The sequence below is a fragment of the Hyla sarda genome, chromosome 7 (assembly GCF_029499605.1).
Source record: "Hyla sarda isolate aHylSar1 chromosome 7, aHylSar1.hap1, whole genome shotgun sequence".
Lineage (NCBI taxonomy): Eukaryota > Metazoa > Chordata > Amphibia > Anura > Hylidae > Hyla > Hyla sarda.
This window is the reverse complement of record NC_079195.1, coordinates 109,058,987-109,076,881: the sequence shown is the minus strand read 5'-3', so window position 1 is coordinate 109,076,881 and position 17,895 is coordinate 109,058,987.

Below are 17,895 nucleotides of genomic sequence, written 5' to 3'. Positions count from 1 at the left end.
TCCTCCCTTATGGATCCACTTCTGAGTTTGGCTCAAAAGCTGCAGTGGCAGATATCCAAAAACTACCAGAAAAAAACCAAGTGAAAACTTAGCCTCACTGGAGCAGAACAGAAAAAAATGGCACCAGTGGATCTGCTGACTGCCAGACACCAATGGTGCCCGATCCTATTGGGGGAGGTTTATGAAAGCCTGTGTTGAGGAAAAGTGGTGCAATTACCCTTAGCAACCAATCAGATTGTTTCTCTATAATTTTTAAAATAATTTTTCAAGCCTTTTTGATAATGAAAGAAGCAATCTGATTTGTTGTTATGAGCATTGCAACATTTTACCTCTACACAGGTTTTGATAAATCTCCCCCATTGACTTCAAAGTTTATATGTGATCAGTGTCTCCCGCACTAACCTGTTGGTACAGGCTGGTAGCAGGAGTGACACTGATGATAATACTTACCTATCACAAATCCGTGGTCTGTTCGACCATTATCCTCCTTATCCGGGCATCAGGCTTGGTGAACAAGCGGTGCTCCAGGAACACACTGACATCACAGCTGCTGCTTCCTCACTTGGCCCGGGGGCAAGCAGACTTCAGGAAGCAGCAGCTGTGACATCAGCATGCGCCTGGAGCGCTGACGTACACCAAGCCTGCTGCCTGAATAAGGAGGATAATGGGCAAACTGAGACACGGATCGGGGATAGGTAAGTATCATTATCATCAGGGTTACCTGCACTGCCAGTCTTTACCAACAGGATAGTGCTGGTGACGCTGATGGCAGGTTCCCTTTAACCACTTGTTTACCTTTCACTTGAAAAAACATTTGAGGTCATACATGACAAAGATCAGTCAGGGTGTCTATGCTGATACCCCCACCGATCAGGAGAATGAGCAGGGAGAAGAGTAAGGCTCTCAGCGATTTTTGTGTCGCTGATCTAATATAAGGTTAGGGTCATACGTGATGTATTTTGCTGTCTATTTTCTGCAGCTGATTTTGTTACCTATTGACTTCAATGGGTAGGAAAATATTCAGCAACAAATACACAGCAAAATATGGCACGTGTGACCCTACTCTAAGGGCACAAGAGGAACATCCGCCGCATATTTCAAGTGGATGTACCGTCAGCAGTCACAGAGGGACTTCAGAACGAGCTCCCGGCTGCGGCCAGGTAGCTCCGTTTCCACTCATAGCGGAAATACCCTATCACCCTGCTCCGCAGGGTATAATTTGCAGTTCTCCCAGAGCTGGTGGGCAGAGCTCCCCTCCCCCCCTACAAGAGTTGTCTTGTAGACACAGGACAAATATGAGCTGATTTTTTAAGTGGAAGACAGTTTCACAGGAGAGGGGGAGAGGGAAGAAGCTTGATTACAGGAGAAAAAAACATTTTTTGTCTAAAAATATAGTTTACAAAGTTTCTTATACAGTGATCCCTCAACTTACAATGGCCTCAACATACAATATTTTTAATATACAATGGTCTTTTCTGGACCATTGGAACTTGAAACCAGACTCAACATACCGTACAATGCTGCAGACAGTCTAGATCTGAAAAACATGTCAATGGCTGGAAGGACCGACCAATCAGAATGGGCATTTCACTGGTAAACCCCTGTAGTACTGAAGTGCTTGCACTGACTGGCTGTCTGGAAGGGCCCCCTACAGTACAGGGAGGTACTACATGTTTTGTACAACTCTTTACCTGTGCCAGGGATAGCTGCTCCAGGTGGGGGAGGCTCCATTTAAAAAAAAAAAATGTTTTTGGGGACACTGTACACTACCATGAAGAAGCTCCTGCAGCTCCTGCAGCTTAATTTGTATTAGTTATCTACTTATTTTTCTTAAATCCTCACTTTTTCCTATTCTGGGGGCTCCAGAACCAATTACCAGGTTTCCAAAGTGTAATAGTCTCAACATACAATGGTTTCAACATACAATGGTCGTCATGGATCCGATTAATATTGTAATTTTAGGGACGACTGTATTTGCTTATACTATTGATCTATGCAAAGTTTGTTCAAATGACAGTGTCTTTTTCTAAATAAAAATTTCTGAAACTCGAATACTGCATTTAACAGTGGATGGTTGAACTGGCACACTCTTTTAATGGGTACTGTCATTTTTAGGATGTTATAGAGACATGAACGTTTAGACCCCTACAGTTTGCTAAAAATGAGACGGTAAAAGAGCACACTTACAAGACAAACATACAATGCAAGTCTATGGGATTGTCTCGGTCAGTACATGCGTCCCTCCCTGCCCATTCTAAGAATTGGTGGGGATTTAAACACTCAGACCCTGGCCGACCAAAAGTTTAGGCTTTTCTCTAAGACATGTAAAACGTTTTTAAAGGTCAGGTACACTTTCAACACTTTTTATATGAAACCAAGAAAGTTAAGGCTGTCCCTTCTTTGAACCTAGGTATATCTCGCATTGCTGAGCAGGAGATAGTCATGTCACCCTGTAGTGTGTGGAGTCTATGGAAATCTGTGCATATCTTAGAAAGATTGGTATTCTTTAACAGCATCACTTAGAATTTAGAGCCATTGTCTGTTCAATGTGCCACATGACTTGTTACGAATTTATATATGAAGGTTGGATATTAAAAATCTACCTGCTTAAAGGGTCTCATAATTCATATCGACAATACGTTCACATTACACAGCATCTGGAAGACATATAATGTTGCTAGGACAGTCAATTTGAATACTGCCCAACCAGAGTCAATGCCAAGCAGGAAGTCTCCAAGTAAAATAACACTGTGTTTTACTCTTCTTTTTTTTATTTAGGCATTTTTTTATATAAACAAAATTGACCTAGAATTTATAAAACAGTTATCTTAATAGTTTACCCTGTGAATCCCATTGTGCTATTCCCTTTCATCTACCTCACTTTTACTTTCTGTGAGAATGCTGAAGAAATGGAGTCAGGGTAAAAAAATGCTGCATATTAACAAATGCGGCATGATTTTCGGATTTGTGTTTTGAAAACCCCATTCACATACATTGTACTGTAAAATGCTGAGAATATATGGGAAATCTTCCATAGCTACACATGGACTTACAGAGAACTCCCTGTACTGGATACAGTTTAAGCAAACTGAACTTTAACAAAGGTCCGAACAGATTTTTAGCCTCTAGACATAAAAAAATGCTTTCATCCATTGACAGCAAACAGTAATCATTGGAACTGAATATGTTGTTATCTAGTTGATAAGGCTGACAAAAGAACAGAGTCCATTAAGTTTAACCTATAACCTACTGTGATCCAGAGGAAGGCAAAACACACACACTTTAAGCTTATTTTAACCAACTGTGGCAACCCAGGGGTACATAATGGGACCTGTAATTATCATGTCTGTATTGGCCTGTGTTCACATACAGCTATTGGTTTGGTTGTGTGTGAACAGTTTTATGTTCCCTGGCCAGGGAATAGTTAATAGCCTTTTGCTTGCTAGCCAATAGCTCCTAGGGTGTGTCTGTTTAATGTCAGCCCAGTCTAGCCTCTGGCTGGTGATTGAGATCATTACTTCCTGACTTGCTAAGATGCTGGACATGCTGCATGGAGCTCTTGGTGAAACACTATTTGTTTGAGCTTTAAATCTACTATCTCTGTTTTAGCATGTATTTTGTATTTTCTGGTTTTAGCCAATGTTATGTGGCATGCTCTTAGTAGATTTTAAGCTTTGTTTGTTTAGTCGGTTTTAGGATTTGTATGTTCTTTTTGCTATGTGTCTGTTCACACTGTGATTTCTCTTGTATCTGTTTATATAAAGTTCTGTGTTTTATATTTTTGTTTTCCTACTTGGTCAGTTTCGGACCACGCTGGGCAGTAGTTTATTTGGATTTATTATTAATAGCTACTTCGCTAGTGGAGTGTCCAGTTTGTGTGTCCTGTGTGAACAGTGTCCTATGTTGCATCCCTGTTACCGTTCCATGGGGACACCTTGTCTACTGGAGGTGTTCTGAGGGATTGCGCTAATTCCTCTTTAGCAATAGATCCCGTTTGCCTGTCCGTGGGGACTCAGAGGGTATTGTTATTACTGTGTCTAGGTTTTTCTAGGCCAGAGTTTCCCAACCTTTTTCGGCTCGGGGCACCCCTCTGAAAATTTTTTTTGGTAGGGCACTCCGACCGAAGTTGACGAGCAAAAAAAAAAATAAAAAAGCTGCAATGCACACAAATTACAATATCTATTTATCAGTGGGTATGTAGTTTAAAGTGTTGTCACATGTGACGTCTTCTCTGATCAGCGTCGTTCCCTGTTCTTCTCCATCTGGTCCGGACCGTCCTGACCATTTCTTCCACCCACAACTCTTCACCGTTAAACCTGCAAAGCAAATCTATTAGGCTCAGCACTTTACCAGCATTACCTTTCAGCTTCCCCTTTTACAAGTGAAGAGGAGTACAGGGGTGCATAGGTCTAAAAGGGTAACAGAGGGGTGTACATGGGTGACAGAAGGGTGTAGGGGGTGATAGAGGGGTTTACAGTGGTGGCAGAGGGGTGTTGAGGAGTGTACATGGGTGGCAGAGGGGTGTAGAGGAGTGCACATGGATGACAGAAAGGTGTAGAGGAGTGTACATGGGTGACAGAGGGGTGTAGAGGAGTGTGCATGGGTGGCAGAGGGGTGTAGAGAAGTGTACATGGGTGGCAGAGGGGTGTACATGAGTGGCACAGGGGTGTAAAGGGGTGTACATGGGTGGCAGAGGGGTGTAGAAAACTGTACATGGGTGACAGGGGGGGGTCGAGGGTGACAGGGGTGGACAGGAGTGACAAGGTGGTAACAGGGGTGACAAAGGGACAGAGGGGTCTACATGGGTGACAAGGATGTGGTCAGAGGGGTGGACAATGGGGGGTGAACATGGGTGACACGGGGATGGACAGGGATGACAAGCGGTTAAAAGAGGGGTGGACAGCAGTGACAAAGAAGGGTGGACTGGGGTGATAGAGGGGTGAATAGGGGGGGATGGACATAGGTGACAGGTGTAGACACGGTACAGTACCTTAAGCAAGCCATTTTTCTTCCCATTTCTTCCCTCTCCGGTAGGGCACCGACAGGGGGACGCTGGGGCATGGGTCACTACACTGGCCCGGCGCAGCTTCCGCATACTTCCGCATACTTCCCCTCTCTGGGCCGCAGCTTAGCTAAGGGAAGCTAAGGGATGCTGGGGGGTGCTGAGGCCTAGAACAGCAGCCCCTGATCATGTGACTCCTCCTCCTCCATGTGACTGATCACATGACAGTGACATCATAGCAGGTCCTGTAAGCACACTGCTCCTCTATCTGATACAGCCGGGGAGGGAAATAATAAAAAAACAAAAACGCTGCACCCTTGTTGGGAATCACTGATCTAGGAGATTAAGCTCATTCTTGTTTTGCTCTGGAATATGTTCAGACTTATCCGTTTTCCTGTCTGGTGTTTTGAACTCTATTTGTTTATTAGTTCTTTATTCAGATCTTTGGAGTTCTGTTCACGACCACTGAGTCCTCTGTTCATGTCCGCTGATATAGTGTCCTCTGTACTAACTCTCTGATCTGTGTCTTCTGAACTTTATACTATAGAGTTCTATGTTCCTGTTATGTTTCTGGTTTGTTACCGACTATTTATTTGTGTCTTTATTAGGCCCCTGCACGTTAGTTCAGGGAGGGACCGGCGCCCAGTTGTCGATCCACCGTTTAGGGTGGATGGGCAGGGAGAGCTGTTTTAGGGTCAGTTTAGGGCTCACTATCCCTGTCCCTTGGTCGGTTTGTGACAGTAATATAGATGTCAACGGTGCTGCAAGTGGTGTGGCAGTCTCATGTAACCCTCTCCAGGTATGCACAGCTTTTGTCAATGGAGGGCTGCACATGTTGGTGCAATAGTGGGAACCCACTGGGCACATCTAAGTGTACTGTGTGATGGTGATCTGGATGTCCTTGATGTTATTTGGAAGTGCAGATAACCAGACACAGGAAAACAAGGAGAAGGTCCAGCACAATTTTACTTCAGGTGGTAAAAAGCAGTAACAGTTTATTTAACAACTCCCAGGTTGTAAGCACTGCAAGGGTTTCTAGTGCTTGCAGAGTAGAGGTGCTTGTTACAATGTATCATTGACTTAATAAATGTGAATTGAATAGAGACTTTTGTTTAGGAGTTATGGACTAAGCGGTCCGATCAATCCCTTGACATAATTTGGTCCCTATATAGAGTATGGTGTGACTTGTGGGGACTTTCTAGCGCAATCCCAATGTTGTACTAACTAAAGTAGGGTCTTCTCAGGAGTGTAGCTGAGGCAATTTGAAAACTGTAGCACAGGATCCCATACTAACAGACTTGATCCTGCTGATACAGGTTCCTGCTGGAAGATGGGTGCCCCATGACTTGCGATTAGTCTGCTCAACCGGACCAGGACCTGAGGCAAGTGATGGCCAGTTTTCTCTGTGTGCAATCAGGCTCTTGAATTACTTCTGAAAGCTACCCTTTGACTGTAATGGACACCATGTCAGCATGGAATAGGCTAGGTGAACACACAAACTTGGTCTATCTCTCTCTGATTCTCTACCCGGTCATAACTCAGAACAGGTGATCAGGGTTTTTATAGACTTTAACTCGACTGCACCTGCCATGTGCTCTGGCCCTTAAAAGGGACCTAAATCCTTTGTGCAACCTCTGCAGCATTTGTGTGTGGTGCAATAACCTGGCAAAATACCCAAAATCATACAATTTGAATAAAAAAATATTTTACTAATAGACAGAAGCATTCATCCGCCATCCAAGGCTTTGCCATCATAGGACATTACAAGGCTTATTTTTGCCAAAATATTATTATTATTTTTAATCCTCTGTTTGCAAGGATTAAAAGGGACCTACATTCTTTGTGTAACCTCTGCAGCATTTGTGTTTGGTGCATTTACTTGGCAAAATACACAAAATCATACATTTTTAATAAAAACACATATTACTAATATACTGAAGCACTCATCCGCCATCCAAGGCTTTGCCCATCATAGGACATTACAAAACTTGCTTTTACACCCCAAAATACATTCTAAATTACATGGCTAAATATGGAATTTTCTGGTGTGAAAACAGTCCAAAAGCGGTCCCTTGCACATTTATTCCAGACGTTTCTGGGGCATTTTTTGAAATGTAAAATAGTTGCTTTTGGACCACTTTACATCTTAAAAATAGGTTGTAAGACTGTGTTGGGAAATAGTTTTATCAGGCAATTGCCAGTTGTTCCATACTAGGGGAGGAAAATATTCAAAGAAAGTCAATAGAAACTTTATTGACTGAATACCCAACAATCGCACTGTGGGTGGTCTGATGAGTCTCACAAAGCTCTCCTAATGCTTTAGATGCCGTGATCAGTATAAATTACGGCATCTAAATGGTTGATGGCGGGCATCAACATGATTGCTGATGTCCACCTTTAGTGGTGGTTCCATGGCTGCTCATGTCATAGACTGTACATACCGCAGGGCCTAAATGTACTTCCTGGTGCACTAAGTCCCATGCTTCCAGTGTGTAAATGTATGTCCTCTAGGGGTTAAACTTAAAGGGGTGCTCCGGGGTAGTTAAGAAAAATAAAAATGCCCCACCACAATACCTGTTCTGTGTCTCCTGTAGTTATCCATGTGGTTTTGCCAGCTCTTGTAGCCCCTTAAGTCTCCTTAATATTCTTTTTCCTTGCATGCAGCCCAGACTCCCAGAAGTCAGTGCAGCTCTGGGTAATGGCTGCCAGACAATTGCTTTAACTATCTGTGTGCATGCTGCATTGTTGCAAACAGTCAGATTCACACACTGCATGTCTTTTCTTTTAAAGCATTCTTCCCCCCAGCAATAAATCATTATATTCTCTGAATGGAAGCAGTCAGTGATAAGTTCTACAGCAGGAAAAGGGCAGCTTTATGTGCTGAGTTGTGACTGAGAATCTTCTCTGGGCTTCTCTCATTGGCAAGCTTCTCACACAGGGAGGGGAGGGAGAGGGGAGCTATGGCTGTGAAGCCAGAAATCACGTGGTGTTTGTCTTGCAGGAGGGTGGGGGCTAGGTCTGAATATGACGTGTTTCCCTCATTCCCTGCATGTGAGTCACAGCTGAAAGAGAGAAACTGCTCTATATAGCTAATGAATTTTATTAGACAAATAAATAGGTTGGTTAGAGAGAAAGGATTGGATATGGGTTTAGTTCACCCAGAGTACCCCTTTAACGTACTTATCAGATTACTTGTTCTGCTCCATAGTCATACTTGCTACTTTTAAGGATGCATTTTTATGAAGACACCTGATATCCAGCCTGTTTCACACAACACAGGTTTTTGTTTGTTTAAACCTCACTAACAAGTACAGGCCCAAGTGCCTCAATTGAAAGTGCGATCTGATTGACTCACGGACAATAATGCCAGCAGTGCTGACACATTTTTGTTTACTGTTAAAATATCTAAATATCATAATATATGAGGTCCTGTTTCATGTTATAGAGCTGCCCTACTTCTCATCACACAACCGTAAAATGAAGTGACCAAATTATGGCTGCCTACCACTGCCATAAGTGAGAGCTCACTGCTTGGATATTCATACAATCACCTGGTAGCTGCACAGCCTCCACATTATAGGTACAAGACAAGGCTTCAGTATAGGGTGCAGGAGTACATCGGCGCTGAACGGACCCAGGACACAGCAGGTAGGAAAGTAAAATCCAATTTATTTGATGCAACGCGTTTCCCTGCGCAAGCACAGATTCATCAGGCATCATCAGGCATCCATGCCTGATGAATCTGTGCTTGCGCAGGGAAATGCGTTGCATCAAATAAATTGGATTTTACTTTCTTACCTGCTGTGTCCTGGGTCCGTTCAGCGCCGATGTACTCCTGCACCCTATACTGAAGCCTTGTCTTGTACCTATACGTTGTGGAATCCACACCAGGAGGGCCGCAGACGGACCATTGTATCCAAGCGATTTCCATTGTTGTGTATGAGGCTACACAACCACTCAGGGTGAGCAGTTTAAAATAAGCTTTTACTCTCCCCTCCCCCCCATCTCCAGTGGTATTACCCTATGGAGCGCCTTCTCTCCTGTTTTTAGAACAGCCTCCACATTGTCAGGAGTCAGGGATTTCTCCTTATTTTTCGGAGACTACTGAACAATTTTTTTACGTAATCTCCAAAGATGTTTTGCTCTTTTTCCGTAGTGCTATAAACTAACAACACAATGTTTATTGTTCTCTTTAAAATCTTAAAATATGTGTTTTATGAAAACATACTTGTAAAGTTTTTTGAAAAAAATTACTATTGTGCAGCCATGAGCACGATAATCGTATGTAGCGACCTTATCAGAGTGGCTGTTTCCCTTGATCCAAGTAACTGTTAGGTAAGGGTCACACGTGCCATATTTTTCTGTGTATTTTCTGCAGCTCATTTTGCTACCCATTGACTTCAATGGGTAGGAAAATATTCAGCAGCAAATACATGCGACCCTACCCTGAAAACACCATATGTACTGGTGCCTCCCGCTCAGTCTCCTAAGTAACCGTAGCAGTGAGAGACACAGCGTCATTACATTTCTATAGTGCTGGATGTCTTCTATGGTTACCTGGGAGACCAAGAGGAAGGCTCCGGATCATATCGAGCTTTAAGGGTAGCGTCATGCATGCGTATTTCGCTGTGTGTTTGCTGCTGTGTATTCCCCTACCCATTAAAGGGGCACTCCGGTGCTAAGACATCTTATCCCCTATCCAAAGGATCTTCCACGCCGCACCCCATTAGAATCAGCCCTGGAGCTTGCTCACTCCGGGTCTGATTACTGGCGATCATGGGGACGGAGCATAGTGACGTCACGGCTCCGCCCCATGTGACGTCACGCCCCGCCCCCTCAATGCAAGCCTATGGAGGGGCGTGACAGCCGTGACATCATTATGCTCCGTCCCCGTGATCGCAAGTAATGAGAGCCGGAGCGAGCACGCTCCGGGGGCTGATTCTAACGGGGTGCAGCGTGGAAGATCACAGGGGTCCCCAGCGGCGGGACCCCCGCGATCAGGCATCTTATCCCCTATCCTTTGGATAGGGGATAAGATGTCTTAGCGCCGGAGTACCCCTTTAAAGTCAGTGGGTAGCAAAATTAGCTGCGTATTTAACTACCCATTGACTTCAATGGGTAGGAAAATGCGCAGCAGCAAAATACGACACGTGTGACCCTACCCTAACAGTTTCTGGGATCGGGAGAAACAGCTGCTCTGGTAAGATATTTACATACTAAATTTTTAAAGCATGTCGTTTAGGCAAATGACTGCCATGCTCATGGTTGCATGTGATATTTTTTTTTTAATAGTTACTCTGTTTCATAGCAGTACAGAAAAAAGTGCTAATATTTGTTTTGCATTTTTTGTACTGGATAACCTGGAACAGATATCAGGTATTTGTATAGCATAGTAATCATTTTAAAGGTTACAATAAAATCTGGTTATATGCTATGCATATTAGTTCCTACACAAACAAAAGGCCAATGTTATTTGTGTTATATATGAGCGCAATCATAATAAATACTGAAGATTCATTTTTCGATCTCAATTATGTGCATCCCCATGTATGGATGGACGGGCAGTATAAGGGTGCACAGACATAGGACAGTTTCCACCGGGAGATAGGGGGACAGCTTGCTCCACGTGTTCCGCCACCCACTACGGCTGCTTCCTCAGGAGTGCTGAGTGCAAGCTGTCCCCCTATCTCGCGGTGGAAACTGTCCTATGTCTGTGCACCCTTATATTTCTTCTATGGGTAAAAGTCCTTGAGTATATATTTTTTCAGCTATTTTCTTTGTTTAATACTACACATTTCTTCTTTGGCTAGGAGTATAGGCTTGTCATATATACATATTTTCTGGTGCCTTCAGCACTCTGGCGTTATGTTGTTAAGTACACTGTATTAATTATTGTCCACGATCATTATTATATATATATATATATATATATATATATATATATACTTTTTCTTTTGATCACATTTTTGGAATTTTTTTTTTTTTTTGTGTGAGGGTATTGCTTATTTTACATCCATTTGCTATGCATATTGCTGTATTTATTTTTTGTGGACTTGGCAGGGTTTATTTGTATTGATCTTGTGGACAGTTTTCCACCGATACGCTACTTAGCGTCGGTTAGGGGGTTGAGGTAGGGTTACATCCCTTCTCTCTGTACATTTATTTGTGTGTTTTTAAGTGTTTTTAAGACGGTCTCTTCCTTTGTGGTTTTTCTAATAAAGTAATATTTATATTTATTTGTACATATGGTGGTGTGCATCTTTTGTGGTTGCTAGTCTTTTTCTTCTTTTTTCAATTGTGTAATGTTTGGGCAACCTCCTTGCACCCACGTTCATTATTTCAGCGGTGCCCATCGCTTTCTTTAGTGCAGTCCCTATGATAGATGTCATTGTTGCTTTCAGTTTTTGAATCAACAGAATAGCAGAGGTTTTGTGGATCTACACAGCTCTGTAGATCTGGGGTAAAAGAGGATACAAATAGGATGGGAGCGGAAGAGACATAGAAATGCTTCATGGAGCTGAATTATTCATAAAGAGAACAGAGGATAAATAACTCTCCAGGTTGTGGGATTTCAGATGATATTTTGATGGTAGAATTTTCCGTATATAGATGGAAGCCTTCGTTTAATAATGGAAACTGAATTTTTTATGTAACCCAGGGTCACAGACCAAGATAATAAGGTCAATTATTTTATTAAAGTTTTCTGTTTTTCAGTTCCTTCTTTTCATTGCGGGATATTTAAAGGTCTGCAAAGTTTGTTTTGTCTACCTTGACATTTACACTGGTATGACACTATGGTTGTGTGAATATGTATTTAGATGGTGTACTTTTCATTTGCATGGAAATCTGTGGCATTATCTTTTAGCCCAAGAGGAACGGTTACAGGCATGAGTTACTAGTTGAAATGAGGGTTGAAGTTTGCCTTATAAATCATGTAACATTCTCATATTTTGCTACAAAAATTTCGAAATCTTTTACTTGTTTATTTTTTTGCCTTTTCTGCCTTTTCTTCCTGTCTTTGCAGCAAGTAGGACTCACTGGTGACAAACATTTAATCCGTGACTTTCATATCACAAAAAAATCTACTTATATATGTTACTCCAAAAAAGTGAAAGGGTCTAAAAACTTTCCAAATGCATTGTATATGTTGCTGTCTCACTGGCATTACTTAAAGGGGTACTCCGCTGGAAAACACTTTTTTTTAATCAACTGGTGGCAGAAATGTAAACAGATTTTTAAATTACTTCTATTTAAAAATCTTAATCCTTCCAGTACTTATCAGCTGCTGTATGCTCCACAGGAAGTTCTCTTTCCTTTCTGTCTGACCACAGTGCTCTCTGCTCACACCTCTGTCCATTTTAGGAACGGTCCAGAGCAGGATAGGTTTGTTATAGGGCTTTGTTCCTATTCTGGACAGTTTCTAAAATGGACGGAGGTGTCAGCAGAGAGCACTCTGGTCAGACAGAAAGGAAATCCAAAAAGAAAAGAACTTCCTGTGGAGCATACAGCAACTGATAAGTACTGAAAGGATTAAGATTTTTAAATAGAAGTCATTTACAAATCTGTTTAACTATCCGCCACGTTGTGTGGGAGGTCAACAAGCCCTCTTCCTGGGGACTGCCAGGGTGCTGTGCAGGAGATTGCAGGGGATCCCAGTGGTCAGACCCTCTGCAATCTAAAACTTATCCTCTATCCTTTGGTAAGGGGATATGTTTTTCTGCATTGGAGTACTCCTTTAAGGAGCTTCAGAGGGTTTGGATAGAGTCCTAGAAGACCCCAGAATGTCATCCACAACTTTTCTGGCCAATTGGAGCATTTCCAAAACCAAATGAAAATGGATGACCATTTTGATAGAATAGAACCCAATATGTAAAGATTTGCTCATTGCTTATCAGGGTACTAATTCTATGACCATCATTAACTGCAGAATCAATATGAGTTGGCTACACTTCATATATGTTTTCCTAGAATTTTGCATTAAAAGATTAAACATCTCAGCTTTTTTGCAGCTTTTATTTATGCACTAAAATACTGAGCAGACCATACACAAAGATGAACCCCCGGTAGACACAAAGCTTCATACAATAAATGCCTTTTCTTCTCTTTCTGAACTATGGATTGCACTAATAATAGATTGTGTCACTATATCCCATAGCATATTTTTTTTTAAATCAAAATTGCTAAAATGTTACAGCCAGTTACATTATATATAATAGAAAAGAAGCCTAGAAAGAGCAAGCTGAAGTGCAGGGTGTGTTGGCATCATGGTCTGTAAGAGTAGAGGATTTAGAAAATGTATTCATGTATTCATCAATCCGCTGTTATTGAACAATGCTAAGAACAAAACAGAATAAAATATGTTTTTTTTTGTAGTAAAACAAGGTGTATGTGATAAAATAAAGGGACCATATTCAATTCTAGTTCCTCAGTTACCTTTTAAAGATGGCTCCTTGATTAACCCCTTAAAGGGGTTATCCAGGAAAAAACTTTTTTTTTATTTTTTTATATCAACTGGCTCCAGAAAGTTAAACAGATTTGTAAATTACTTCTATTAAAAAATATTAATCCTTTCAATAATTATCAGCTGCTGAAGTTAAGTTGTTGTTTTCTGTCTGGCATCAGTGCTCTCTACTGACATCTCTGCTTGTCCCAGGAACTGCACAGAGTAGAAGAGGTTTGCTATGGGGATTTGCTTCTAAACTGGGCAGTTCCCGAGACACGTGTCATCAGAGAGCACTTAGACAGAAAAGAACAACTCAACTTCATCAGCTCATGAGTACTGAAAGGATTAAGATTTTTTAATAGAAGTAATTTACAAATCTGTCTAACTTTCAGGAGCCAGTTGATATATATAAAAAAAGTTTTTTCCTGGATAACCCCTTTAGGGACCAGGCCCATTTTGGCCTTAAAGGGATACTCCGGTGGAAAACTTTTATTTTTTATTTTTTTTAAATCAACTGGTGCTAGAAAGTTAAACAGATTTGTAAATTACTTCTATTAAAGATCTCAATCCTTCCAGTACTTATTAGCTGCTGAATACTACAGAGGAATTTTTTTTCTTTTTGGAACACAGGGCTCTCTGCTGACATCACAAGCACAGTGCTCTCTGCTGACATCTCTGTCCATTTTAGGGTATGTTCCTCTCCAATTCATTCAGCAGTGCCATACCCCATAGTATGTAGTTAACTTTCCTCTCCTCAGTTCACACTGAGGAAATTCCGCTAGCGAAATTCTGTCACAGAATTCCGTTCCACATGAAGAATGAACATGTTCTTTCTTTATGCGGAATTCGGCTCGTAACTCCATAGAAGTAAATGTGAAAATTTGGGGCAGTCTGCCACGCTTCCGCGCGGAATTTGCGGGGAATTAGCGCATTACTGTGTGTCCTATCCTCTTTCATTTCCGCTAGGAAATCAGAGCGGAATTCCATACGGAATTCCACGTGAATTCAGCTCAAATCCCGCATGAATTCCGCGCAAATTCAGCGTGAGTTCTGCGCAAATTCCACGCGGAAAAAAACGGCATTTTGGAGCAGATTTTTTAAGCGAACATTCCGCTCACACCTTAACGAGTGTGAGCACACCCTTAGGAACTATATCTATATAAGAGAAAAGAGAGGGACCGTGCCTTGTGTATTACCAAGACACAAGGTAGAATGTAGAGTGAAATGGCACCAGCCTTTTGGTTGGCCGCTCACCTTGTGGCAGATAATCAGCGCTTATCACCCCTAGATAGGGGTACAAACATATCCTTGGTCGGAATGAACTGCAAAGCTCAATGGGTCACAGGGGTGGAAGATCCAATCCTGTTCAATGAAGTGAGTAAAGGAATCAAAAACGACCCATACATCAGGCCCTGTTCCAGGTTCCAATGTTGAATAAATATGGCCTAAGCGAATGTGGCATTTAAAGTACCAATAGGCACTATGTTTATTAAGTTAGAAAACCAATGATGCATTTCGGAGGTAGAACCCTCCTTCCTCACATTGGCATTTTAGGAACTGTCCAGAGCAGCATATGTTTGCTATGGGGATTTTCTCCTACTCTGGACAGTTCCTAAAATGGACAGATATGTCAGCAGAGAGCACTGTGCTCGTGATGTCAGCAGAGAGCTCTGTGTTCCAAAAAGAAAATACTTACTATTACTATGATCCTATTCAGCAGCTAATAAGTACTGGAAGGATTAAGATTTTTTTAATAGAAATAATTTACAAATCTGTTTATCTTTCTGGCATCAGTTGATTTAAAAAAAAAAAAAAAGTTTTCCACCGGAGGACCAGGCCAATTTTGTTTTTGCATTTTCATTGTTTCCCCCTTACCATCTAAAAATCATTACTCTCTTATAATTCCATTCACAGACCCATATGAGGGCTTGTGTTTTGCGTCATCAATTTTACATTGTAATGACATCACTCATTTTACCATAAAATGTACGGCGCAACAAAAAATACATTATTTATGTGGGGAAATTGAAAAGAAAACCGCAATTTATGAAATTTTTGCAGATTTTGTTTTCAGGCTGTACACTTTACGGTAGAAATTACATGTTTTCTTTTGCTTATATTTTACTTTTTAATCACTTTTTATAAATTTTTTGAGGAATAAAATGTGACAAAACTGCAATTTAGGACTTTTTTTTTTTTTTTATACATTTACGCTGTTCACCATACTGTATAATTAACATTATATTTTGATCGTTCGGGAATTTACGCACATGGCAATACCAAATATGTTTATTAATTTTTTCAATGCTTTTTGGGGGTAAAATGGGAAAAAGGGATGATTTACATTTTTATTGGTGGAGGGTATTTTTCAAATTTTTTTACTTTTTTATTTTTTTTACACTTTTTATGCCCCCATACTTGGGCATAGCACTGATCAGTATTATTGGCGATCTTCTGCTCTGATCTGCTCAATCTCAGACCAGAGCAGAAGACCTCAGGAGACGGCCAGAGGCAGGTGAGGGCACCTCCGGCCGCCATGCTGGTTGACCGGATCCCCGCGGCAGCGCCGCGGTCGATCCGATCATGCATTTAAGGTGCTGCACTGCCGCAGATGCTGTGATCCGTATTGATCGTGGCATCTAAGGGGCTAATGGTGGACATCATCGCAATCGCTGATGTCCGCCATTACCAGCGGGTCCCTGGCTGCTGATAGCAGCCGGGACCTGCCGTGCATGATGCGAGCACCGGTCATTACAGAGCGTAAATGCACGTTATGGTGCACTAGGTACCAAGGCCCCATGACGTACATTTAAGTCCATTGTCGTTAAGGGGTTAAAGGAGTTGTGAAGTGAACTTTCTCTCCCGCGATCTCCCTGCTGCATCCGATGTTTGTTTAGAAGGGCGGCTGCGACACCGGAGGCTTGTGATGTCATGGTCCCGCCCCCCTTGTGACAACACGGCCACACCCCTCAATGTAAATCTATGGGAGGGGGCATGGGGGGTGTCCTGCCCCCTCCCATAGACTAGCATTGAGAGGGAGGGCATGACGTCATGACGGGGGGGGGGAGTGGCCGTGACATCAGGGCCACGTTGCTAGTCATCAGTCATGGAGCGAAGTTCGCTCCTTACACTGGATGATTGCAGTGCCGCAGCAGAGATGGTGGGGGGGGGGGGGGGGGTTCCCAGTGGTGGGACCCCGCGATCAGACATCTTATTCCCTATCCTTTGGATAGGGGATAAGATGTCTAAGGGTGGAGTACCCCTTTAAGGATAGGGTCACAGGATAGGGCAGTATTTTGACCCCATTGACTTCATTTGGTAGGAAAATATGCAGCAACAAATCCATAGCAATATAAGAAGCAAAATACCCGTACCCTAAAGTATTTTTCTCATGCTGGTTCCCACTAGGGATCCCCTGTATACAGCAGTATGGAGAGTTGTTCTATAAAAGCAATTTTAACTCTTGGTCCCGATGCAGCTATGCATTATTGTATATTAACCCCTTAAGGACGCAGGACGTAATTGTACGTCCTGGTGAGGTGGTACTTAACGCACCAGGACGTACATTTACGTCCTAAGCATAACCGCGGGCATCGGAGCGATGCCCGTGTCATGCGCGGCTGATCCCGGCTGCTAATCGCAGCCAGGGACCCGCCGGCAATGGCCGACGCCCGCGATCTCGCGGGCGTCCGCCATTAACCCCTCAGGTGCCGGGATCAATACAGATCCCGGCATCTGCGGCGGTTCGCGATTTAAATGAACGATCGGATCGCCCGCAGCGCTGCTGCGGGGATCCGATCATTCATAACGCCGCACGGAGGTCCCCTCACCTTCCTCCGTGCGGCTCCTGGCGTCTCCTGCTCTGGTCTGTGATCGAGCAGACCAGAGCAGGAGATGACCGATAATACTGATCTGTTCTATGTCCTATACATAGAACAGATCAGTATTAGCAATCATGGTATTGCTATGAATAGTCCCCTATGGGGACTATTCAAGTGTAAAAAAAAATGTAAAAAAATGTAAAAGTAAAAGTAAAAAAAAAGTGAAAAATCCCCTCCCCCAATAAAAAAGTAAAACGTCCGTTTTTTCCTATTTTACCCCCAAAAAGCGTAAAAAACATTTTTTATAGACATATTTGGTATCGCCGCGTGCGTAAATGTCCGAACTATTAAAATAAAATGTTAATGATCCCGTACGGTGAACGGCGTGAACGAAAAAAAATTTAAAAAGTCCAAAATTCCTACTTTTTTAATACATTTTATTAAAAAAAAATTATAAAAAATGTATTAAAAGTTTTTTATATGCAAGTGTGGTATCAAAAAAAAGTACAGATCATGGCGCAAAAAATTAGCCCCCATACCGCCACTTATACGGAAAAATAAAAAAGTTAGAGGTCATCAAAATAAAGGGATTATAAACGTACTGTTACGCCGAGCGCTCCGGGTCCCCG